Below are 27,722 nucleotides of genomic sequence, written 5' to 3'. Positions count from 1 at the left end.
GATGCTTGAATTTGAAATGAGTGTACTCTGCATTTTATATTCACTACTGTGTGTGAATCAAAATATGGTCATTCTCATTAAATGAGACCACTGCAGGAGAGAGACAGAGATGATGAATGGCAAACCCAAAGGATAACAGTGAAGTCAGCACAAGTCGCAATGTTCAGTGCTGAATAAAATACAATGTAATGCTAATTAACTCTGATTCCCTCTGAGTCCATGTAGGCTGTGGGGAATTTCAAGACATATCATAACCAGGGGTTAAATTGAGGTGGTACAATCCAGAATAATTGACTAAACATTTCTTTCAGATATCCATTTATATTGAGTAGTAGCTTTGCTTTGTTTATCAGAAACTATATAGCCAAAAGCAAAAGATTATTCCCAAAAGTAAGACTCATATAGAGTTTTGTGATATTTCTACACTACCGTTCAAAAGTATGCGGTTGGTAAGATTTTTTAATGTATTTGAACACTCTAAAAACTGCTGGGTTAAATATGGACAAAACCAGGGATTGGGTTGTTTTTACCCAGCCATTTTTTTTCAACCAAATTTGGATTTATCTTTTTAGCCAGCAATATAGTTATATAGTAAAAGGCATGTTTTGCTCACCCCCAAATAGGAGCAAATTTGTGGGGTATTTTAAGCTGAAACTTGACCAGACCTGAGACTTATATTACATCTTGTGAAAGACGGCATAAAAGGTGCCTTTTAACCCAACCTGCTGGGTTTGTCCATATTTTACCCAGCTTGGGTTTTTTTAACCCAGCATTTTTTAGAGTGAAAGAAGTCTGGGTAGCACTTTATTTGAGGGTCTTTTAACTAGTTGCTTATTAGCGTGCATATTAATAGAATATTGTCTATTTATTAGTGCTTATTAAGCACATATTAATGCCTTATTTTGCATGACCTTATTCTACATTCTTAATCCTATGGTTAAAAACAACCCAAGTTGGGTTGAAAATGGACAAACCCAGCTATTGGGTTGTTTTAACCCAGCGGTTGGGTTAAATGTTTGCCCAACCTGCTGGGTAGTTTTATTTAAACCAACTATTGTTTAAAAATTGCTATATGGCTAGCTTAAAATGAACCCAAAATAGTTGGGAAATTAAAAACCAGATGCAATTAGAGGCAACAATAATAAACAAAAGGTGAATGTTTATTAATAAGCTTTAATATTTTATTAATATAAATGTAATAGTTTAATAGCGTATTAATATAAATGTATTAATAAGCATATTAAGCAATTTAATTAATGTTTATTGTTTAATAATTATTCATTGAACATTAATAAATGTTCATTTCCAACATACTTTGGGTTAATTTTAATTAAGCAATACAGTAATTTTTAAACAATAGTTGAGTTAAATAAAACTACCCAGCAGGTTGGGCAAACATTTAACCCTACTGCTGGGTTAAAACAACCCAATTGCTGGGTTTGTCCATTTTCAACCCAACTTGGGTTGTTTTTAACCCAGCACTTTTTAGAGTGTACACAATACCTAAACTTAACAACTACCTTACTAACTATTAATAAGCAGTACATTAGGAGTTTATTGAGGGAAAAGTCGTAGCTAATAATTTATATGTGTTCCCTATACTAAAGTGTTACCAAAGTCTTTTATGCTTATGCATCAAGGCTGCATTTATTTGACCAAAAATACAGTAAAAACAGTAATATTGTGAAATAATACAATTTTAAATAACTATTTTAATATATTTTAAAATATAATTTATTCCTGTGATGGTAAAGCTGAGTTTTCAACATCATTACTCCAGTTTTCAGTGTAACATGATCCTCCGAGAAACATTTTCTATTATTATCAATGTAAAAAAAAAAGTTTAAAAGAACAGCATTTATTTGAAATGGAAATATTTTGTAACTTTATAAATGTCTTTGCTGTCACTTTTGATCAATGTAATGCGTCCTTGCTGAATAAGATTAATTTGAATCTCTTTAAAAATATTACTGACCCCAAACTTTTGAATGTATTCACTTTTGATTTATTTGTTTTGTTTTGTACAACCCTGGTTCACATTTAGCTTGGTTGTGTCAATAGATCCGTGAAAGAATATATTTTTTATACTTCAGATGTAAGCTATTTGTTCAATGTGTTATGTTTGTTCATGCGAAGGTGTTGATAAAAGAATGACAGTTTTCATCTATCCAAGCTGAACACGTACCTCGCTAGCAGACAGCGTGTTTATGTATGTTTTATGTTTGTCGATAACAACATCTTTCTTGAATCTAGCCCACAGTTTCACTCAATAACATAATATTTGTTCTCATTCCTTTCCCGCTGCCCCTCTTATAGGCAGCCTTTCTCATTTAATTAACTCATGAAAGAGCTGTCTTACAATGCCATTTTGCGTAGCGAAATATCATTGCCTTATCATGAGTCTCCAATGTCATTGCAATCCACCATGAAAAATAACACAGCTTATACACAATAACTTGCAGTCTCTCTCTGAAATGATACTATTGTTCATTTGACAGGCATGCAAAGTAATAAAAGTTGTATTTTTTTTTATTTATTAGATCCTCACAGTTAGGGATGTGGATTGACTCGCTGTGCTAAAATGTCATGCGAGCCGCACTCTCTCATTTGTTTCTGCCCACGCTGTGTATCCAAAAGGCCACCATTCCTTAGAATAAGTTTACACGGCCCACATCAGCACCCACCTTCTCTGGACTCGTAGCTGTTGCCAAAAAACTGTATATGGACACTTTGTAATATTTTAACTTCTGTATAATCGAGTATATTTTAGTATGTTGTGTTATGAGTTCATTTATTTTCTCTTTACTCAACAGGTAGCCCACATCATTCGAGCCATTATTGCTTTATTTTTGTGGCCCCTATCATGCCTATTTATGAATGTACACTACTGTTCAAAAGTTTGCGATAAGTAGATATTGTTTTTTGAAATTAGGAATTATGAATTTAATATTTATATTCAGCAAGGATGCATTAAATCAATAGTGACAGTCAGAGCATGTGAGTGGAGCGAAGAGCGCCTTTCTGAAGATTCTGCTCCGCTTGCTCAGTCCACTCAGGGCTGCTTGTTTAACCCAGAATGCTCTTTGTGATATGCTGGTTTGAGAATATGCAAAGTAAGCAAAAGGTCTAAGGTTATGGAGTTCAAATATTGTTTTAATGAAGTTGCGACCCTTGTACATAGCCTAAATGCACCCTAAACATCAAAGTTAAGAACAAAAAAAGAGGAGAAATTGAAAGGGAGTGATTATATTACTTTGTCTACAAAAATATTAAGCACAACTGTTTTCAATATTGGAAATAATCACTGTAAACCTGAATAATTTGGGCTAACTTGAGGTAATCAGTTACATTTCCAATTTTAAGTTAGCAGAACTATCAAGTTTAATAACAAACTATAACAATCTAATTCAGAAAATGGCAACTTGCTAATTTGCTAACATGTTAACAATAGCATGGTACGCCTATAGCACTACTGAATGAGTACAGCAACTTGTCACCATGATGGCAACTCTCCAAAGACTCACATTAACAGAAACTCTTCTAGCATAACAAAACATGAATCACTACAAATCTGCCATACCATTTATCTTGCACACAAACACACAAAAAAACAAATTATATATAATTTTAGCATTTACTCTCCCTTTCAAGTGAAATGGGCAAAGCATGCTGGGAAATAGAAATCCCAGCCAGTTTCAGTTAAAAGAAATGAGTTCATACAACTCAAAACAATGAAACAGTTCAGTTTACTTGTCAGTGCTGTACACTAAAAAGAAAAAGAAACTGCTAAATACTTATAACAGTTAATTTAACTGAACAAATTTATTTAATTTAAGTTTGTCCTACTCAAACCAGTTAAAGGTGCTAAAGAGGATCTTTTCGTCGAATGAGAAACCAGACTGTTAGTGAGTTTTTGAAATGGGCGCATGCGTAAGAACAACCCCCCTCCTTCACAGCTCATTTCGAGGGGAACGCCTCCCAAAACTTGTGCACGAGTATTGAAACGCACACAGCAAAATCTCCAGAGTTAAATCAACTCTGCTCAGAGAACATGTGGTCCCTCTCTACATAGAGTTAAAATAACACTGAACAGAGTTAAAGTTAATGAGATAATATGCTGTTTGTGAGATTTAATGCCTTTTATCTTCAGTTGAGTTCATCTTAGGCTGTGGCTGAAGTCAGTTGTAGTTCTTGTGTTTCTCTTCAGTGATTCTTGTTAACAGCAGGTGTTCATCACTAATGCTCAATCATCACTTATTTATCTCATTAACTTTAACTCTGCTTCAGTGTTACTTTAACACTATATAGAGAGGGACCATATGTACTCTGAGCAGAGTTGATTTAACTCTGGGGATTTTGCTGTGCAAGTGTTTGTTTACCACCGGCATTTGCTGTGTCGTGTTAGTAGATTCATTATGTCGGAATCACCGCAGGTAACTCATAATCTGCAGTTGTTACTTCTGTCTCCTGACAAAAACATTGCATGCGGCGCCTGTAGAGTGTGGAAAGTTACTGGAGCGCGCAGCCGCGCACGTCTTTCACAAGGAACATAATGGCAGTGATTGACAAGCCAGAGGGCCAATCGTTTACGCGATGATCGCGTAAACGATTGGCTGAAGTTTTTAAGGCCCTACCTCGTGCATAGATGATGTATATTAATATTATTCCTTTCAGTGCACCTAATAAATAGTCTTTTATCAGTTAGTAAAGACAGTTTCAAGTAATATTGCAAAAATGTATAAAACAAAACACTCTTTAGCACCTTTAAGTATTTTGAGCATTAGGGTTTACAGTGATGATAAATGTTTACTGAGCACCAAATCCATCATTTCTGAGGGATCACGTGACAATGAAGACTGGAGTAATGATGCTGAAAATTCAGCTTTGTTCTCACAGGAATATTAAAACAGTTCATTCAAACAGTTAATTCAACAATTTATTATTTAATATTTCACCATATTACTGTTACTTTTGATAAAATAAACGCAGCCTTTTGAGCATTAAATACTTCTTTCAAAAACCACAAAACTGCAAACTTTTGAACGGTAGTGCACTTTTTTTCCCACAAGCATGATATTTAGAGAGCACGCTTTTAATTGTGCTTTAATGCAATACTATTCTGAATGACAACGTTAATTATTTATCACAAGAGCTAATCCATCAAACATGACTTTTTTTTTGAAGGTTTAAACCAGGCTTTAGCTACAGATATATTCTTGAACCACTTCCTTTTGCTCATATCTCCTTTAATTCAAATATTCATAACCTTGTTTGATGTAACAAGTCTTAAAGTGTTACAAAAGATTAAACTGAACAAGGTTTTTGTTCTGCAGCTTCAACAAATTTTTTTTTTTTTTTTTTTTTTTCCCCCAGCAAATTATTTTTGAAACCATGCTGGTGTTCAAAATATATACATACAGTATATATCATTGATTTTCCTCTTTCCACTTTAACTGACATAATAATTAAGGGAGCATTTCAGCTTGGCTAGAACCTCCATTACTACTGCAGTTTGGATGGGTGGACTATATAAAAAATAAAATAAATATATAATAAATGATCACCAGCTTTTTATTGAACTTCACAAAAAGCCTTGTTTTTTCACTGATTTGCTTTTGAAACCATGTTGGCGTCCACAGAGAATATACAAATATATATATGCCCTTTGCTTCTGTTAAATGTGGCCCCAGTTGACCTCTGAAGCTGAGTATTTAATCTTTCTTTTCCATGGGCATAGAATTCATCGCTCATTTAAAAACTGAAGAAAACATTTTCACAGAGCTGAAGAAACCTCAGGCTCATTAATGCTATCTTAATTATGCTTAGGGAATAGATGCAGACTTTAGTTTTAAAGAGACATTTGCTAAAATGTACGCATGTGTTGCAGAATTTATTTCATATTTTATTTTGTTTCAGTTCTCACTTTGAACATCCAGTAGTAATTCAGAAATGAGTTGTACTTTCAGATCAGACAGCAAGACCAGACCCCCTCTTGTGCGGGTGCGCAGTGTTCTTGGCACAGGCCAATTACGGCTGTGGAATACAAGCTTCAGACCTGCTTTATTCGGTGCCCTCTTACGCAAAATGAGGCTGAGAACCTGAACCCGTTTGCTGTTAAGTGATTGTTCAGTTTGGAGAACGGAAACAAAACTGGTGTGATACATCAACCCCCCACAGAGTCCAGGCGAGGCCTCATCTGCTCCATGGCACTCGATTTCCATGTCATGTGACTCAAGTGATTGGCACTTTCAAATGCTTTCATGACAGAGGTGAGAAAGATGTTGCGGTCTCTCTGACTCTCTCTGGCTCACTTTTTATTGCTCTCTCTATCTTATTCACAAACACACAGTTTTGCCTGCTGGTATGTTGGTCTCAGATTTACACTACTGTTCAAAATTTTTGATCGGTAAGATTTATTAATGTTTTTAAAAGAAGTCTCTTTTGCAGTCTCAAGGCTGCATTTATTTAATTCAAAATACAGCAAAACAGTAAAATTGTGAAATTAGTTTCCTATTTGAATATATTTCAAAATGTAATTTATTTCTGTGATGGCAAAGCTGAATTTTCAGCATCATTACTCAAGTCTTCAGTCACATGATCCTTCATAAATCATTCTAATGATGATTTGCTGCTTAGAAAACATTTCTTATTATCAATAAAAACAGTTTTTTTTTTTTTTTTTTTCTCAGAATGAATAGTATGGTGACCAGGAGGGGACATATGGTTTACTTAGTTTTGTTGTGGCCATGACATATTAACTCGTGGGAATGTGGCAAGTCGTGGACGCAAGATCATTTTGTCAAGGTAACAACATCCTTGTCGTAACCACACAATGTAAACTTGTGGCCTCGAATCCTATGTTGAGGGAACAACATTTTCACAACTTCTTCATGTTGAGGGAACTATTTCTCATGGCCATGAGTTAAATGCGTAAACAACCTGTGCGACCCTAGCAACCTGGAATTGACCCTTCGCAAAGACCCGCCCCCCCTTAGTTACTGTTGCTTTGTCCGACAAGCCATGGTGCTGTCACGCCACACAGAGTGAAAAATACATCGCAGAGCAAAGAGGACACTGACAACACGTCGACAGACAAGACAGACAAAACAGAGTCCCAGCTTTCAAACTGTGTAATTTTTTAAGAAATTCAAACAATAAAAAACGTTTTGTGGCTCTTTAATGTGTCGTGACAGATTGCTGTAGCGCCTCAGTTCAAGTGGCTCATGAACCAATCATCTCTTCTTACTAGTTAATTTATAGCATCAAATAAAGATGAGAGGGAATGTTGTTTCAAATGCGTAAAGACGCCAGTACACACCACACCAAGTTCAAGTCCACCGAGGTTAATCTTCTAACTCCTGACTGCTTTGTCGGACAAAATGACGGATTAGGTGTTGTGATTGGTTAGATCGCTTGTCAATCAAACTCCTGGCGAAGGGTCAATTATCAGAAATGGATAGGTCTATAATAATATTTATTTAAGAAACTAAGAAAAAGCACAGAATTAAGAAATGATTATAACATATTATGTGCGATGTTGCCTATAGACAGCATTCGAATGAAATTTGTTATCAATAAATGTTAAAAGAATTTGTCATAATACATTTTTATCTATCCTATCCAACAGTTTTTTTAAATTCATTCGCTCTGGTTGTTTACGCACTTAACTAAGAAAAATATGTTGTTCCCTCAGTATAGGATCTCAAAGCCACAACTTTACATTGCGTGGCTACGACATAAGTATGTCGTTACCGCAACAAAATGATCTCGTTGCCACAACTTAACATGTTCCCACAAGTTATTATGACATTCCCGCAAATTAATATCTAGTTTATGTAAATATCTTAATCAGTATTTTTGCTTGAATTAGCTTGGCTTGCAAATGAACCAAGGTTATTATATATTGTATTACATATTATTACATATATATTGAACATATATACACTACCGCTCAAAAGTTTGGCATCGGTAAGATTTTTTATGTTTTTAAAAGAAGTTTCGTCTGCTCACCAAGGGTGCATTTACTTAATTAAAAATACAGTAAAACAGTAATATTGTGAAAAATTATTACAATTTAAAATGACTGTTTTCTATTTGAAAATATTTTAAAATTGAATTTTTTCTTGTGTTAGCAAAGCTGAATTTTCAGCATCATTAATCCAGTCTTCAGTGTCACATGATCCTTCAGAAATCATTCTAATATGTCAATTTGCTGCTCAAGAAACAAGAGCTAATCTTGTTTCTTTTGTAACATTATAAATGTCTTTACTGTCACTTTTGATTGATTTAATGCATCCTTGCTGAATAAAAGTATTCATTTCTTTAATTTCTTTTCAAAAAAATAAAAATAAAAAGGACCCACTTTATATTAAGTGGCCTTAACTACTATGTACTTACATTTAAATTAATCATTTGATACAATGTACTTATTGTGGACATACATGTTTTTACATTGTACTTATATTTTAAAAACACCTGCATGTAATTACATCTGTAATTAATTTCTGTATTTACATTTATAATTACACTGTTGACCCATCCCTTAACCCTAACCCCTACCCTTAAACCTACCCATACGACCTAAGCTTTCCCTAACCTTACCCGTATCCCACCTCAGTAGCTGCAAATGTGTTTTGCAATTCAATATGAACCCAATAAGTACATTGTACTTATTTTTTGATGTAAGTACATAGTAGTTAAGGCCACTTAATATAAAGTGGGACCAATAAAAATTCTTACTGACCCCAAACTTTTGAACAGTAGTGTAAAATGTTACAAAAGCTTTGTATTTTAGATAAATGCTGTTCTTTTGAACTTTCTATTCATCAAGGAATTCTGAAAAAAAATTACACAACTGTTTTCAACATTGATAATAATAACAAATATTTCTTGAGGAACTAATCATCATATTAGAATGATTTCTGAAGGATCATGTGACACTGAAGACTGGAGTAATGATGCTGAAAATTCAGCATTGCCAACACGAGAATAAATTACTTTGTAAAATATATTCAAATAGAAAACAGTTATTTTAAATTGTAATAATTTTTCACAATATTACTGTTTTTACTGTATTTTTAATTAAATAAATTAAGCCTTGGTGAGCAGACGAAACTTCTTTTAAAAACATTAAAAATCTTACCGATCCCAAACTTTTGAGCGGTTGTGTGTGTGTATATATATATATATATATATATATATATATATATATATATACATACAGTCGTGCTCAAAATTATTCATACCCTTGGTAAATACGACCAAAGAAGGCTGTGAAAATAAATCTGCATCGTTAATCATTTTGATATTTTATTTTAAAAATCTATAAAAATACAACCTTTCATTGGAGAGTAATAATTTTAAATGGGGGAAAAATCTCATTATGAGAGAAATGTTTTTCTCTAATACACACTGCTCACAATTAATCATACCCTTTTATTCAATACTTTTTGCAACATCCTTTTCCCAAGATAACAGCTCTGAGTTTTCACCTATAATGCCTAATGAGTTTGGAGAACACCTGACAAGAGATCAGAGATCATTCCTTCATACAGAGTCTCTCCAGATCCTTCAGATCCCAGCTCCATGTTGGTGCTTCTTCTCTTCAGTTCACCCCACTCATTTTCTTTAGGGTTCAGGTCAGGGGACTGAAATGGCCATGGCAGAAGCTTCATTTTGTGCTCAGTGACACATTTTTGTGCTGATTTTGATGTTTGTTTTGGATCATTGTCCTGATGGAAGATCCAACCACAGCCCATCATTGGATTTCTAGCAGAAGCGGTCAGGTTTTGCTTTTTTATCTGTTGGTATTTGATAGAATCCATGTATCTGATCAAGATGTCCAGGACCTCCAGCAGAAAAATAGGCCCACAACATTAAAGATCCAGCAGTATATTTCATTGTACACATGGGGTACTTTTTACCCATGTGTGCACCAAACCCATCTTAAGTGTTTGCTGCTAAAAAGCAAATTTTTTGTTTCATCTGACTATATAACCCATCCCGTTTGAAGTTCCAGTAGTGTCAGTTACTTTTCAAATGTCCTATGGTCAGATGAAGCAAAAAAAAAAAAAAATGATTTTTTTCCACTTAAGATGGGTTTGGTGCACACAGCGGTGAAAAGTACCCCATGTGGCCTGATAGTGGCCTTCAGCTCTTCTGGATTGTTGGGTCTGGCATATCGCATCTTCCTCTTCACAATACCCCATTGATTTTCTATGGGGTTAAGGTCAGGCGAGTTTGCTAGCCAATTAAGAATAGGGATACCATGGTCCTTAAACCAGGTACTGGTAGCTTTGGCACTGTATATATATATATATATATATATATATATATATATATATATATATATATATATATAAACTAGAATCGTATCTCAATGATGATACTAAAATAACACTGCGAGAAACCGGGAGTCATTGGAAAATGGCTGATATGATAATATCAATGTTAAACAAAGGCAGATGATGCATTTTATTGATCTCTATTGTATCTATGTGTTCTGAATCTAAAACCCATTGATTTTTCTTTGTAATGCTGTTTGAGTCTGTGAGGACCGTGAATACGAAGTGACATCTGCGTTCACAAATGAATCTTGTCATATCTGATCACCATTGATTTTCTTTACACTCCAACTGAGTCAAAATAATTTAGAAAGCATTTCAGTTTGAGTAGAACATCTATTACTGCAGTTTGGGTGGGTGGACTATACAAAAAAAAAAAAAAATCATTTAATAATTTATGGCCGGCTTTTTATTTAACAACAAGCTGTCAACCTGACTCCCGTCACATAGAATCTCTGTGACTCATTCTGCAAACAGGAAGTGACACGGCTGACAGGGCAGCCCACGTGGACGAGCAGGAGAGGGTGAGATGTCACACAGAAGGCTGTCAAAAGCCTTTTCTCTCACTTTTAATGAGATTCCCAGATTTCAAATGAGCCGTAGACCGATCTGCCTCAGCTCTCCTTATTATTCGCGGTGGTAGCCGTGACTTTGGCGTGTGTGTGTTTAGATGAGCGGACACTGCTGTGTGTGTGTGTGTGTGTGTGTGTGTGTGTGTGTGTGTGTGTGAGAGAACATAAATCGATCAGCAATCTTTGCTGTATACTTCTTGGTCGCAACATTGTTGCTGTGTCACATGCAACCTTCCAGCACTGTAAACAAATCATGTAGCATCAGCACTAACTTCCTACAATAGAGTCTTGATTAGCTGCTGCCATAATTAAGGGTTGCTAAATTAGTGATTTGCTGGACCAAGAGTTGTTGCTTTACAGATCACTGGCTCTTAAGAATAGTGACGGAGTGGAGAATTAATCAGATTTTTCCATGCACGGAGGCAGAGGCGGAGTGCGTTTAGTGTCCATGTATGAATCTCTGTTAATTAGGTTTAAACAACACACGCATATTTGCTTTGATAAAATTAGCAGAGAGAGGAACGTGGGCTGATATGAGAGGATGTTCATACAAACACAATCTGTGTTTGCAGCTTCGTTGTCGCTTAGAAACAAGACGAGCTCCATCAAAAGTGCTCTCTTATGCTCAGAGTATAAAGGTAAACTTTGGTGCTTGCTTGTTAAAAGAGCATACATTTTATCTGTGGTGCTTGATTCGATTTTTAAAAGTGAAATCGACTAAAGCTCTTAATACTGTAAATACATTTCATGACCAGTGGCACCCTGATTCATATTTTTTTTTCCTCCATTGACACACTATTGGGCAAAATAAGCTTTGCTAAGAACTTAAAAAATGTGTTTGTTGTATTTTTAATTCTGTATTGTACTCACACTCATGTTGTTCTAAAACCGTATGAATTATTTCTGCCACAAAAAGGACATTTTTTTGAAGAATGTCATTTTTGACAGCTTGAAAGCCCCAGGAATATTTTTAAAATTCAAAAATTCACCTTTTGTTTTACACAGACCCAAGAAGATCATACGGGTTTGTAAAGACATGAGGGTGAGTAAATTATGAGAATTTTCATTTTTGCTTTCATTGCTGCTTGTTATTCACTCAGATCTCATTGGGCCAATCTCGAAAAACCGTTAAAACATCATGGCAGTAATGAAAACGAAAACCGAAACCTGAAATGAATAAATTAATAATCAATTAATTCAAACTTATTTGATAATCAACACTTGAATATAGCTAAAACTGAGTTGTACAAGGGTCAGTGACAAATATGGTGCGGCAAGATGAGAAATTAAAAAATCTTTTAAAAACCTGTTTTAAAAGCATGCATCAGATACGTTAAAATGTATATATTGTGTCTAAGTTGATTTTATGTTGATAAAAATGACATTTGCACAATTTTTTTACTAAAGTTAAGAATGAATGTACCTAAAAATGTCAAATGGTGTAACCGCCAAAGAATGAGAAATATTAAATATGTTATCCACCTAGATGGCACGTAAGCTCACTTATAGAAATATATACTTCAATTTAAAATATCAAATGAAAAATTATTTTATTAGAGTTATCTCTAAATGTAAATTTTAACGTGTTTTTGCAATATTTGGTGGGACACATGCTGAAAACACATTTGTTTTCTAAATAATCTTTGACAAATTATTTTAAAATTGTTTAAAATCATGTTATTACACTAAACTAGATGATAACATTTTATTCCACATTAATTTTTCTGTAAATAATTATATTTTTTATGAAAAATACTGGTTACGCCAATTGACACAAACCAGTTACACCACCTGACCATGTTACTTCTACAGCCAAAGGCCATTGTTTGTTGAACAAATTGACACTGAAAATCAAGCATGACAGTCAGCAAGTTAAGTTAAGTGGTTTCAGTGATGAAAAACAACATCTGACAAAAAGAAATAATCATAGTAATGAACAGTGAAATCATGTCTCATATATTTTCCAGTTAAAGGGTTAGTTCACCCAAAAATGAAATTTCTGTCATTAATTACTCACCCTCTTGTCATTTCACACCCATAAGACCTTCGTTCATCTTCAGAACACAAATTAAGATAATTTTATCTCCCATAGAAAGCAACGAAATTACCCCTTTCAAGGTCCAGAAAGGTACTAAAGACATCGTTAAAACAGTCGACGTGACTGCAAAGGATCAACCTTAATCTTAATGGTTCAACCTTATTATGAAGAGACAAGAATGCATTTTTTGTGCAAAAACAAAACAAAAATAGCATCTTTATTAAACTATTTTGTCTCTTACCTGTCATTCTCCTATGCTGTTGACATGGTAAACACAGTGTAGAAACTCCAGGTTTTACATCAGAACACCAGCTCATTATTGGCCGGGTCCTGCGTCAGTCTCACACGCATGCGCTGTGCTGATCACGTGATCAGCTTTGGCCAATACTGAGCTGGCATTCAGACATAAAGAAGGAAGGCTTCACTGTGTTACTGTGTCACCTGCGTGAGGATAATGACAGGAAGAGAAGAGATTGTTGAATAAAGTCATAATTTTCATTTTGTTTTTGCGCACAAAAAGTATTCTCATCTCTTCATAACATTAAGGTTGAAACACTGCAGTCACGTTGACTGTTTTAACAATGGCTCTACAACCTTTCTGGACCTTGAATGTGGTAATTTTGTTGCTTTCTATGGGAGATTAAAAAAAAAAAGCTTTCAGATTTCATCAAAAAAAACCTTAATTTGTGTTCTGAAGATGAACAAAGGTCTTACATGTGTGGAATGACATGAGATTGAGTAATAAATGACAGAAATTTCATTTTTGGGTGAACTAACCCTTTAAGGAACAATATCTGATAACAAGAAATCATCAAAGTGATGATTTCTTAAAAAATATATATCTGATAGCAGGATCAGAATTCACTGGTGCTCTGTGATGAGCCACTGTTTCCTTGCTTGAAACTATATCAATTTATCGATTGGGGCAAGAGGGGCTCTGTTATGTCGTTTTAATTATAAAATCTTAGAAATTTAATGAATTGTTTTTTATAGATGTAAATTGTAGTCTTTGGTTAAATGCACAATATGTAAGACTTTTGGATTCAAATATCAAAAAACCACTTGGACAATTTTATATATTTTGTTGACTTGTGTACTTATATTATGCCAGATGTTTCCAAGAATGTTTAAACCTAGAGAAATAATAACCAGGACACGAGCCATGTCCGTGCGTCGCCTATCAATGACATGATACCCGTGTTAATCTCGGTTTCCGGTTTTATTTTGTCGAAACCACAGAAACACCAAAGACGCTTTAATATATTATGTGTTTTATTAGACAGATGAGCAACTGTTTGGATACATTTGTCGACAGAAATCTAATCATATTATATAGCTAAACACGTTTAGTCTTATTGTTTAAATCTTGTTTTCTTGATTTACTGTGAGTACCATGTTTTACCAAGCCTAATATGGATCTAGTTGACTGCAGTGTGCAACAAGTGTCTCATGGCAGCTGCCGAGCAAATGCACAGAGTAGCATTATAACAAATTTGAACACACAAATGTGTGTAATATTTTAAAACAGAGCTGCTTTACATCACATACGCTTGACCTGAAAAAGCAGAAGCAGCGACTGCGGCATAATAAAAGCTGCTCTAGATACGTTTGACGCACTTTTCTTTCATTAGCAATCACTCCATGATTTTATATTGCTTACATTTTTAAGTGAATGGAATAGAAATATTGAAGCTAAACATTTCAATGTTAAACATTAATGTTCTAAACATTAATGTTGTGCAACATAATTATATATTATTTTACTGAATTACAGAGCTTTAATAATAAAGTTGTGGATAAAGCACCACTTTCTCAAAAAAATAAAACATTGAACATTTGAAAATAGTTCCAAATAGTAGTTTAGTTTATATTACATCTTTAATCAGCAATATAAACTAGTGATTTTGACTAAATTTGCCCCTAACAGAAAGGCTTGTAATAGAAGTCAAATGGTGTAACCGGTTACACCATTTGACATTTCAATTTAAAACCAAATTTGACAGGTATTATCATGGACACCTATGTAAGCACATGGCCTTGGTGGAAATATTTCAAATGTAATTTTTAAAGTCAATACACATTTTTATAATAATGATGAATTATCAATGTATTCATGGGGTCATACCATTTGACATGTATACCTAAGAATACCTAACCATACCCTAAAAATGTCAAAATATCTCATATTTTAAAGACAGTAACTAACCTTTGCATGCAGCATTTAGTGTCACCAGGGGTCCCTCTTTGTGATATAATTTCCTGTCACATGGTTTTCTTGCACAATATTAACAAAATGGCTCCTTGAATGGTGGTTACACCACTTTGACACTTCAGGAATTTGACTTGACTCCTATGATTCCCCAAATTATTTATAATATTCAGAACAATGGTGTTAAATTTATTTTTATTTACTATTAAATTGTTCTAATGTAAGATTATGCCAAACTAGATTATATGGTGTTTTATTGAGAATTTCACCTTTTTTAAACAAGATCAATTATTTGGTACCAAGTTTTTACGGTTACACCACAATGACATTTTTGCAATCAATCCCAAAATATTCTCTCAAAATTGATTAAAACCAGAAATTTTAGACTTGGTCCTCCAAAAAGAGAATGTATGTAAGTAATTTGTTAATTTATTTTGCAATTTTTACCCTTTTAAATTTAACTAAAACTATAAGGACACAAAAAAATGAGCGTCACGTCATTGAAACATTTAAATAGTGCACAAGGCAGTTTTTATATCAACTTATTAATAAAAGAATTGTTTCTACTCCAGTTTGTGAAATATAAACTGTAATTTGTTTTCATAACACATTTCAAACATACATTAAATAGTGAAGACCTCACTAACAGGTTAAGTAAAAATATAATGAATATGAAATACAGTGCATAGGCTATATTTAGCAAAATGCTCTTCTCTGGAGTTATTATTTCTTGCTAACTAATGAGTTCATGGACATTGCTGATACAGCTGGTAGGCTATACAATGTTGACTACAAACAAACGTTCCCAAAACGTTATTATTTGGTTCTCAAAAAAAAAAAAAAAAACGGCAACAAATGGGAACCAACTACTAATGTTAGGGGAACATTTGCTGGCAAGTAATTCACTCTCACTAAACATTTGAAACATCACTTTGAATTGTCGCACCCAGGAACAATACAAGTTGATAGCATAGTTGAAATACAGTGCATAGGCTATATTTAGCAAAATGCTCTTCTCTGGAGTTATTGTTTCTTGCTAACATTGTGACATTGTATAGCCTACCAGCTGTGTTATTAACATCTTTCCCCTGTTGAAATGCTGATTGAGTGATTACATGAGACAGAATTTATTTTGGTAAGTTCATTCACTCATGTGATATAGTAAAGAGGAAATGAGATGATCCATCTCACGTGCAGATCCGCGCTGTCGCTTGAACTACTCTGTCATGCCGTATTTAAGAGCGCCAAAACGACATTTATTGTTGGAATTTCGTAATAAAATTGACAGAATTTTAAAGTTGAGACTTCATCTTAAAAGTAACAAAGCACAAAGCTGTTTGCAGTTATTGGATGGCATGCGCGCTACAAATGTTTAGTTAAACAGAAAATAGCACAGACTAAAAGATTTTAGATTTAAGCAACCATATCATTACATTGAATTGCATTTTATGCTGAAATTCTCATTAGCCTACTGCAAATCCAGTTATGTCTGGATATACTGTATGTTATGTTGTAATATGAAAGGAATTATTAACCAAATATTTATTTACATCCTCATCATCCATAACATTTCTAAAGGATTGTTCACGTGCATTTAGAGTATGTTTACACGTATGTTGTTACTTTGCGTTTTTGAAAAGATTTGCATACAGATGACAACATTGTCAATACAATTGCCTTTCACACAAATCTGCAAGAAATACTAAAAATGCTGTATTATGCAAGCCAGGTGAATGGTTGCAATGTCACTTTGTAAAGAAACACTACGTGCCTGCTAGTGTTAATTTTGTCAGCTGTTTTTAAAATTAGTCTTAGTCCTGTGTCAAATGTACTTTTGTAGCAAGGCTGTAGGTGATCGAACCCGGGTCTCCCTTACTCAGAGTCTGAGTTTACTAACTGAGCTAACTCCCCAATGAATGAATCCAAGAGCAGAGGAGGAAAAGAGCAATGAAGTGTAGCATTCCAAAATACAATCTTTACTGAGGTAACAAAACATAGGAAGCCAAGCTTCCAAAAACAGACACAAGGGTTAAAACAAACAAACAAACAAACAAACCAAAAAATATATATATTACAGAACTTAGCTTATAGCAGGCAACTGGAAACATAGACTCAAGACTGAACATTAAACAAACTTATATAGGGCAAAACAGAGGTGTAAGAAATCAGGCTTATAAGTGGCGGTGCTCAGCAGGAGTCTGGAGAGTGGCACCACCTTGTGACCTGGAGGGAACTAGCAGTCCAGTAATGAGTTCTTACAACTTTTTAGTTTTTACCATATTTAGTCAATATTTTTATTTAGACAAGTTTTAGTTGACTAAGGCGTGGTTTTAGAGACAGGGCTTATTAAACCAGGATTGGGCCTTAGTTCAATTAGGACATTTAAGTAAGGAATAATTGATTATGGGCCATTGAATTATTAGAAAATAATGCACACCCAAGGTGTGCGTTGTAAGAGCAGGGTTATCAATGAAAATTTTATCATACTTTGTTTAGTCTTTAAACAGCATTATGGTAAATGTGGAACGCTACAACAGCCTTCTTACCTGTAAGTGATGGCATTTTGCTTGAGGAGGTTGGGCAAAAGTCCTCCTCATTCCTTTTTTCCTAACTAACTGATGGAACAGCAGTTTCTTTCAGTTTTTTTCCCCTCTGTTTGCCATAAAACACTTTGTTCATAGTCATCCAGTTTGAAATGTTGACTACAAACAAAGAGGTTTTTCAGAATTTCCATCACAGCGTAACGTAACCACTACCAACAAATAATAACCAAAAAATAACCATTAGGGAACTTTCTGTATAAGTTATTTTTAGGTTATTTAAAAATAAACCCCCTTGCAATGTTCTGGGAAAGTCATTTTATGGCTGCAAAAAATAAAACCTAAAAAGAACGTTCCCAGAACATCATTATTTGGTTCTCAAAACAACAACAACAACAACAACAAAAAACAGCAACAAATGGGAACCAACTACTAATGTTTGCTGGCAAGTAATTCACTCTTACTAAACATTTAAAACATCACTTTGAATTGTCGCACCCAGGAACAATACAAGTTGATAGCATTGACTAAAAGTTTGCTAAGAATTATTTCCTACTCAAGTTTTTACTGTGGTCAAGCCTATCCAGTAGGAGTAGAGTGGGAGTGGCCTTGGACTGCAACATGCCCAGTGCATTATGGGCGATGAAGTTTTCCTGCCTATTGGCAAAAGGAAAGACAACAAGTATTTGGTTTTTAAAAAAAATCACCTTTCTGCTGCATAGGCAGACAAGTTTTATTGAAAGCCCATTTTGCCAGAAGTGAATTACCCCATTAAAATTGGCAAGTTGTGTTCACTGATATCAAAAGTGGTGTGACACCAGTCATTGGTCTTCATGCTCCAAGTCTGATGTGCAAATGCGATGATATATGAGAGCTGCTGTGAAGGGGAACATTGTCAGTGACTGAGTGATTGTATTTGTAATTATCTGTAATACAAGCTGAATTTTACTTTTCTGAGTTCCTATTCCCTGTATTAAGCTTGAAGACAGAGCCAGCCCTATATAACCTTTTACGTATTCTTTCCACACATGACAGAAGATGTTAGACTGTCACAGGGGAACCAGTCTGCCAACTCGTTTAACAGTACATGTGTAATTAAGCAGATTAATCACACTTACCTCCTTTCGCACTCAATATCTTTACTGCTCGATAAACCGTTCCCAATTTTCAGATGTGAGTTTACAGCAGGAGTGGACAAAGAACTACATGAACTGTCATGATTGAAGACTTGAATGAGTTCTCTCTAATTGCCCCTGTCTGCAGTAGTTAGTTTTGCTCTCAGCTAGTCTTACACAACACAGAGACCTAGTTCTTTTGATATGAGGCACAATGTTTGCGCTGTCATCTGTTTTACACAGCACAGACTAATCTCATCAGAATCCTACATATGTTGCCACCCCTCCTTAACCTTATTAAAGGCCTCTAGAGCTCCGCTCTCTGCAGGGTGACAGACAGCCACTGTTCATTAGGCAGATGTGGAACTGATCTGAAGACAGTATGAGAATCTGAGGAATTTTGTATTCAAGTCAGTTATATTCCATTGTCAAATGACTAATCTCTAGCACTGGCAATTTATTGAGACTGTCTATATAATATCATAGACTCACAGTTTCCTTGTGCACATAGACACAATATGTACATCACACATATATATATATATTTGTATATATATGTATATGTATATGTATATATATATATATATATATATGTATATGTATATATATATATGTACTATACTACAAGTGAACATAAGTATAGTGATTGTTTACTAGTAATATTTGTTGCACGTTTTAGTTTTTGAAAGTAAACTTTGAAGTATACTCTCAGTAAACTACTAGTTTATAGTTTTATTCTGCAAGTATACTTATAAGTTTTCTTTAAGTGAACATAACATAGCATTTTTAAGCATATCTCAATCAAAAGATTGAGTACAAGTATAGGCCAAATACTTTTCTGTCAGTATAAGTCAAGTATGCTAATGTGCAATTTTAAGTACACTATATTACCAAAAGTATTGGGACACCCCTCCAAATCATTAAATTCAAGCGTTCCATAAAAGGTGTTCCAGGTGAATAAAATCAAGCACCTAGGCATGCAGACTGCTTCTACAAACATTTGTGAAAGAATGGGTCGCTCTCAGGAGCTCACTGAATTCAAGCATGGTACCGTGATAGGTTGACACCTGTGCAATAAGTCCATTCGTGAAATTTCCTCACTACTAAATATTCCACGGTCAACTGTTAGTGGTATCATATCAAAGTGGAAGCAATTGGGAACAACAGCAACTCAGTCTCGAAGTGGTAGGGCACATAAAATCACAGAGCGTGGTCAACGTATGCTGAGGCGCACAGTGCGCGGAAGTTGGCAACTTTCTTCAAAGTCAATTGCTACAGACCTCCAAACTTTGTGTGGCCTCTCAGATTAGCTCAAAAACAGTGTGTAGAGAGCTTCATGGAATGGGTTTCCATGGGTGAGCAGCTGCATCCAAGCCTTACATCACCAAGTGCAATGCAAAGCGCTGGATGCAGTGGTGTAAAGCACGCTGCCACTGGACTCTAGAGCAGTGGAGACGTGTTCTCTGGAGTGACAAATCACGCTTCTCTGTCTGGCAATCCGATGGACGAGTCTGGGTTTGGCGGTTGGCATTGCACCAAATGTAATGTTTGGTGGAGGGGGGATTATGGTGTGGGGTTGTTTTTCAGGGGTTGGGCTTGGCGCCTTAGTTCCAGTGAAAGGAACTCTTAATGCTTCAGCATACCAAGACATTTTTGGACAATTTCATTGCTCCCAAATCTGTGGGAACAGTTTGTGGATGGCCCCTTCCTGTTCCAACATGACTGCACACCAGTGCACAAAGCAAGGTCCATAAAGACATGGATGAGCGAGTTTGGTGTGGAGGAACTTGACTGGCCTGAACAGAGTACTGACCTCAACCCGACAGAACACCTTTGGGATGAATTAGAGCGGAGACTGTGAGCCAGGCCTTCTCACCAACATCACTGCCTGACCTCACAAATGCTCTTCTAGAAGAATGGTCAAAAATTCCCATAAACACACTCCTAAACCTTGTGGAAAGCCTTCCCAGAAAAGTTGAAGCTGTTATAGCTGCAAAGGGTGGGCCAACAACTCCATATTAAACCCTATGGATTAAGAATGGAATGTCATTATAGTTCATGTGCACGTAAAGGCAGGCGTCCCAAAACATTTGGCAATATAGTGTATATTTCTGAGAAGTGCATAAAGTATATTTCTAATAAGTACATAAAAAGTAGACTGAAAGTATAAAGAGGTATACTAATAGCACACTTGAATAAACATTTTTAAGGGTAGGTGTGCATTACAGGATTTTAATATGTAATGCTTCATGTCAGGTGGTTCTTTGCCTCCACATTTTGTATTAAAATTGAGTAATGCACACCTAGCCATGGATTAACCCACTTATACCTGCTTGTCAAAACAGACAAGTTAAAGCTGTCATTGATGTTTACAGCACAAAATTTGATTGGAAGGGTTTAAATGAAGCTTATTTTCATTAGCTATGACCTGTTAGATCTAGCATTCTGCCCACTTTAAATCAGACACAGAGATAAAATTTTGTGGTATATACATTTAATTGATTGAACTATAACATGCATTTCAACGAATTAGAGAGAGAGAGAGAGAGAGTGAGAGAGAGAAATGTGTAAATAACCTGCATATGTAAAGCATCTTTCTACTAACAATAAAGCTGTGTTTAATTACTTTGAAAACAGTGACGTTACCACTTTGCTGCTGAGTAACATAATGTAGCAATTCAGTAGCGAAGCCAATTTAGTAATATACGTTGCAGGGCAGCGTCGACAACAAATGTCTGTGCTCCTGAATATTTGTGTGTGTGCAGCACAATCTCCCATCACTGTGTGTGAGTGATGTGTATATATTACATTATCATTTATATGTTACTTTGTTTATTAATAGCTATGCTTACATGGACAGGTTTTTGTGCATAAATCTCTGAATAAATTCAATCTGACTGCAATGTATACAGTATTTGCCATAAACTCTGCGATATTATATGTGGAACACAATTTTTTTGCATACAAAAAGCATTAGCATAGCAACGAGAAGCTGTCAGCACTCCTGTCAGAAACATGGCTCCGCAGTCTGTAATTGGCATGTTTGCCATTTTGACATGTAGAAATGTTAAAACAGCTGTTGATTCTTACTTTTCCATCCATCCAGCTTCTCAACAGTCATTTTATCCACTGATTATTTCTTCACACCCTCCATCCTCCATCATGCTTATAGTGGTGATGCAAATAAATGCATACTGCACCGGACGTGCACAGCCTGTAAAAATCGCCAATTCTTCTTCTTTTTAATACATTATTCTGATGAATTTTCAACTGAAGAGTTTGCTTGATGATTATTTGCTCTAAATCAGTTTACACACACAATTTCAGTGACATGATCACTGACCGGATTGTGTCAATTACTTTTCAGCCAGTCACAAAGTTTCACACCTTCACAACACATTAGCTTCAGTCTGTTGGGTCTGTTTTGTTTCTTTAATATGCTTCTCAAATGTCTGCTCATGTTATTCACCCTCCCTTTTTATGATATATTACAAAGAGCAAAGTTGGATTGTTTTAATAGCTCTCATTGAGAACTGGTTGTCTGCTGTCAAGTGTATTTTGTCATGCCTCTACACTGCTCTACAGCACACTAAAGCTCTATTCGGATGGGACTAGTTTTCTAAATGCCGTTTGAGTTATAGTCATTTGTTATTTTTCATTGGATACCATCCCTATTGAAACAAAATGAAAGCATGCTAAAGATTGGTGTGCAAACGGTAGACAAAGTAGGTCAAAAAACACATGCACAGTCAATCGCATTCAGACGGGATACGATTTCTCTGAGGACCATTGAATTTGCTGAAAAACAGTAGGTAATTTGCTCTGGAATTTTTAGAGGTTTTGTGAGAAAAACACAGACTTGGCAGATTTGGATGAGATTAAAATCGCAAAGTACGTCTGTGAAGCAAGAACTTCTTTAACAACCCCCTGGAAAACTTAGTCCTGTCCGAATAGGGCTTTACCTTATACAGCTGTATTTAAATTATTCTCAGTGATACTCACACAGGCCTAACCTTCCAATTACATTGAAGCACAACTCGACTGGAGAAAACATGCTTGAAACATCACTTAGGTTGCTGCTTTGGTTTTCTGTATTTCTGAGACGTTTTCTCCCCTTGGATAAAAAGTCAGGCATTTGAGTGGTTCTTTACTGGAGAGTCTATCCAGACTGGAGATTTTTAGAGGTGACTCAGAAGATTTTGTTCGGTGAAGAGTGCTCTACTCCCTCCCGACCAGAGTCTGTTCACCTTTTTATTTTCCCAATCCAGCAAACGGTCTCCTGCGTGGGCCACGGCTTGAGGTTCCAATCAGTTTGTGGCATGGATAAGTAGTCTGCTGTGGTTTGTCTGCTAGACCTTCGGCACTTAAGTCTACTTGTACACATATGAATAAAACATGTGCTTATCAGTTGTTCATCTGATGCACAGGGACAAAAGGTGCACTATGCAAGTGCCAAAATAATGGCCTGTCATCTTGCTGAACCAACCATAGCCAAGGATAATGACTGCTAATGCTAATGGAGGTCTAATTTCCAACGCTGTTCTTCAGAGTGGAAAACAAGGGCATTGCCTTCATAAATAAGTGTGCATGTGGCATGTTTTTGTACAGAAAATTACTATTTGTCATTGAGGGGATAATAGCTTTTCTAGAGAGGGCAAACTATTTTTGTGCTCTGTTAAACTGAACCAAAGTTGTACTGAAACCTAAGATTCTGATTTCGTTGGCGGATTTTGGCTAAATTTTCAGCAGCCATTATTGTTTTCAGTTTTCAGTGTCACATGATCCTTCAGAAATCACTCTGATATGCTGATTTCTTATCATACATGAAAACAGTTGTGCTGCTTAAAGGGTTAGTTCACCCAAAGATGAAAATTCTGTCATTAAATACTCACCCTCATGTTGTTCCACACCCGTAAGATTTTCATTCATCTTCAGAACACAAATTAAGATATTTTTGATCAAATCTGAGGCATGCATTGCCAGCAAGATCATTTCATTGTTCAGTGCCCAGAAAGCTACTAAAGACATATTTAAAACAGTTCATGTGAATATAGTGGTTCAACCTTAATATTATAAAGCGAAGAGAATACTTTTTGTGTGCCAAAAAAACAAAATAACTTTTTTCAACAATATCTAGTGATGGGCAATTGCAAAACGCTGCTTAATGAAGCTTCGAAGCTTTACGAATCGTTTGTTTTGAATCAGTGGTTCAGAGCGTGAAAGTCACGTGATTTCAGTAAATGAGGCATTGTTACATCATAAGTGTTTCGAAATTTTAATAGTTCACATGACTTTTGCAGTTTGATACACGCTTCGAACCACTGATTCGAAACAAAAGATTCGTAAAGCTTCGAAGCTTCATGAAGCAGTGTTTTCAAATTGCCCATCAATAGATATTGTTGAATAAAGTCGCTATTTTCTTCTCTTTTTTTTTTTTTTTTTGCGCACAAAAAGTATTCTCGTCACTTTATAATATTAAGGTTGAACCACTGAACTCACATGAACTGTTTTAAATATGTCTTTAGTAGCTTTCTGGCCATTGAAAAAGGAAATGATCTTGCTGGCAATGCAAGCCTCACTGAGCCATCGGATTTCATCTTAATTTGTGTTCTGAAGATGAACAAAGGTCTTACGGGTGTGGAACAACATGAGGGTGAGTAATGAATGAAATAATTTTCATTTTTGGGTGAACTAACCATTTAATATTTGTGTGGCAAGAATTTTATTTTGTAGTCTTTAGTGGATAAAAAGTTCAAAAGAACATCTTTGAAATACAAATATTGTGTAACATTATACACCCGGCACAATGCGATGCCAGGTGCGACGCAAGTGTTTTTTGCTAGTTTCAGCCCTGACGCAGTTATCATTTTCACGTCCAGCACCATGTTATTTAAATAGCAAATGCACTCGCGCCCATCTTGCCGGTCTGAAATCGAGGTGTTTTCAGGTGCATTGTTGGCGTGTTGCTATTTTGAGGCAACTGAATATGACTGCGCCATTGACCACCAAAAACCCGGTCTAAAGTCAATCGTGCAGTATTTATTTATTTTTTATTATTGAAAGGCCGCCTTATAGGCAGGTGCACAACACGTGTACACTCTGCTTGCTACACACACAGGGACGCACAGCAGCACACAAACATTTTTAAATATTAAAAATAAAAGGATTCCTCTCTGGAGAAGCATTCAGTCTTTCCAATTGCAAATTCTGCCATGTAAATAGCAAATCCGCCATGGCGCGATCACAATTGGCTTTTAAAGGGAATGGGAGATGAGACTCTGATTGGTTGATTGCATGTTAGAGCCAAAACACACCCTTGACTCATTAAGAGATTAGGTACAACCCTTTTCGACCATTTTTTTCATCATTAAACTAGCAAAAGAGGATTCGGTGTACCTGCGGCTGTGATTCAGACCATGCGCTAGAAGTGTCTTGACTGTCACTTTTGATGAATGCAATAAAAATATTTATTTCTTTAAAAAAGTAAAACGTCTCGGGTTACTTGTGTAACCCTGGTTCCCTGAATAAGGGAACGAGACGCTACGTCATATGACGTAGCGTCGACAGTTCCCATGAAAGGGAATTTACTTTTTTCCCAAACAGTTAAACAGTAGTGTATATATTTCAATCATTCCATTTATAATATAGTAGATCTGTACAATACAATTCTGGTCACAGCAAGTTGAGAAAAACTAAGGCTGCATTTATTGAGTGAATTTTTTTTTTACACAATAAACTGGTCATATTGATCACAGAAACTGCCACTGGGATGGATGGGATAATGGATGGGTTAATAGATAGCACTCTCAAGGTTTTATAGACCTCTGGTGCATTAGGAGACACAGAGGTCAATTGGAGTTTGTTTGAGAAGTAGGGAATACCCAGCACAACAGGAGGACTCTGGGTAGGCCAGAGAGGCGGACAGTGGCCAGCTGCCATGTGTTGAGTGTCACTTAGACAGGCGGGCAGCCAGTTGCAGCCTGCTGGATTATGTACATGGCATTTTGCTAGCCCGGTGGGTGGACAAGTCAGGTTTGTGTGATGTGGAATGTGAAGGACAATAGTGCATTTGATAGAAGGACTCTTGCAGTATTTGAGCACTCCTTCCAGACCATAAACAGCAGACCATCTCTGTAAGCCCAACTCACCCACTGTGGATGACAAAGGAGAGAATCCATAGGTGTATATAACGAGAGACAGGCTCTTGAATGCACATGCTGTTGTCAGAGGCAGAGCTCCTGAGGTGGTCTCCACTCTGAGGTAAGAACTATCACTGTCTTGTCGACTGTAGGGTTCAAAGAGCAGACGTTTTTCACAGTGCACTGAGGCCTGAATCAGATTATCAAGGTCTTCTTTTTAAATGTTACATATCCTGTCTGTCTCCTTTACAGGCTTTGATCACCTTACATTCATGCTTCTAAGGCATTGAGATGACATTGTGCTACCAACTGAGTGTTTTATTTTAGTGACAACAGTATTGTCAGTCTTTGAAGACAAAGCGAAGTTAAAGCTCTGTGGCTCAGCACTGGTCAATGAATCATTCTGCACATAGTGTGTTGGCTGACCTTCCTTTTTAATACTGTATGTTGTGCATCTCTGAGACAACTGAAGATACACTGAAGAAGTCTGTCTGTAACTTTCTCTTGTATTGCATAAAATGGTCTGAACCAAGAAGAAAGATAGAAATATTATAGAAGAAATTATTAATTAAATTAGATCTTCACTTGTAATGTGTATTAAACCAACAAAGATCCAATGAAATAGACTTTTAACTATAATGAGTATACAGTGTATATACCGTTTAAACGTTTTAGGTTGGTAAGATTTTTTTTTTAAATGTTTTTGAAAGTCTTTTATGCTCATCTGCATTTAATAAAAACACAGGAAAAACAATACAATTGTGAAATAGTATTACAATTTAAGATGACTATTTTAATTATTTATAATGTGTACAGTACTGTGCAAAAGTCTTAGGCCACCATTTGATGTTGTTTTAGCAATGGTATAATGACTATATATGTGACCCTGGACCACAAAACCAGTCATAAGTCACGCGGGTATATTTGTAGCAATAGCCAATAATACATTGTATGGGTCAAAATTATCGATTTTTCTTTTATGCCAAAAATCATTAGGATATTAAGTAAAGATCATGTTCCATGAAGATATTTTGTAAATTTCCTAACGTAAATATATATAAAAAATGTTTTTGTGAGTGGATATGTGTTGCTAAGGACTCTCAATATTTAGTTTTTTTTTTTTTTTTTTTTTTTTTACCCACAGATTCCAGATTTTCAAATAGTTGTATCTCACACAAATATTGCCCTATCCAAACAAACCATACATCAATGGAAAGCTTATTTATTCAGAATGGAAAAGGACTGGAAGGCCAAGAAAACTTGCAAAATATGATGAGAAGTTTCTCAGATTTTCAGATTTTAAAGAAGCCATTTTGTTCTGTTTTATTTTTATATTGTCTACATATTTCCTGTATTTTCTGTTTGTATCATGATAAAGACCAAAAAATAAGTATGGATGGTCATTAAAACTTTGCTAAACAAAGCTGGTGGTGGCCTAAGACTTTTGCACAGTACTGTACTTTAAAATGGAATTATGATGTATGATTTTTCAGCAGCCATTACTCCAGTCATCAGTGTCACATGATCTTTCAGAAATCATCCTAATATGCTGATTTGGTGCAAGGAACATTTCTTATTATTATCGACTTTAAAAGCAGTTGTGTTGCTTAATATTTTTGTGGAAACCGTGATACATTGCTCAGGATTCTTTGATTAATAGAAAGTTCAGAAGAACATCGTTTATTTAAATTAGAAATCTTTTGTAACATTTTAAATGTCTTTAATGATACTTTTGATCAATTCAATGCATACTTGCTGAATAAAAA

The 27,722-nt window shown here is 35.4% G+C and overlaps 1 protein-coding gene across 4 annotated transcripts in view; it reads left to right on the top strand.

The window, feature by feature from the left end:
• The window catches only part of drp2 (dystrophin related protein 2), a 199,013-nt gene that overhangs the window by 79,949 nt on the left and 91,342 nt on the right, over positions 1–27,722 (top strand). The window contains exon 1 of one of the 4 annotated variants that reach the window (XM_048175716.1): positions 25,650–26,077. The exons of the other annotated variants lie outside the window; for them this stretch is intronic. The gene's annotated coding sequence lies outside the window, so the exon portion shown is untranslated. Of the gene's footprint in view, positions 1–25,649; positions 26,078–27,722 lie in introns of those variants that run through there. 4 annotated transcript variants of the gene reach the window in all.

Source organism: Megalobrama amblycephala, linkage group LG23, assembly GCF_018812025.1.
Source record: "Megalobrama amblycephala isolate DHTTF-2021 linkage group LG23, ASM1881202v1, whole genome shotgun sequence".
Classification (NCBI taxonomy): domain Eukaryota; kingdom Metazoa; phylum Chordata; class Actinopteri; order Cypriniformes; family Xenocyprididae; genus Megalobrama; species Megalobrama amblycephala.
The sequence above is the reverse complement of the archived record's forward strand: the minus strand, read 5'-3'. Positions and strand labels throughout refer to the sequence as shown.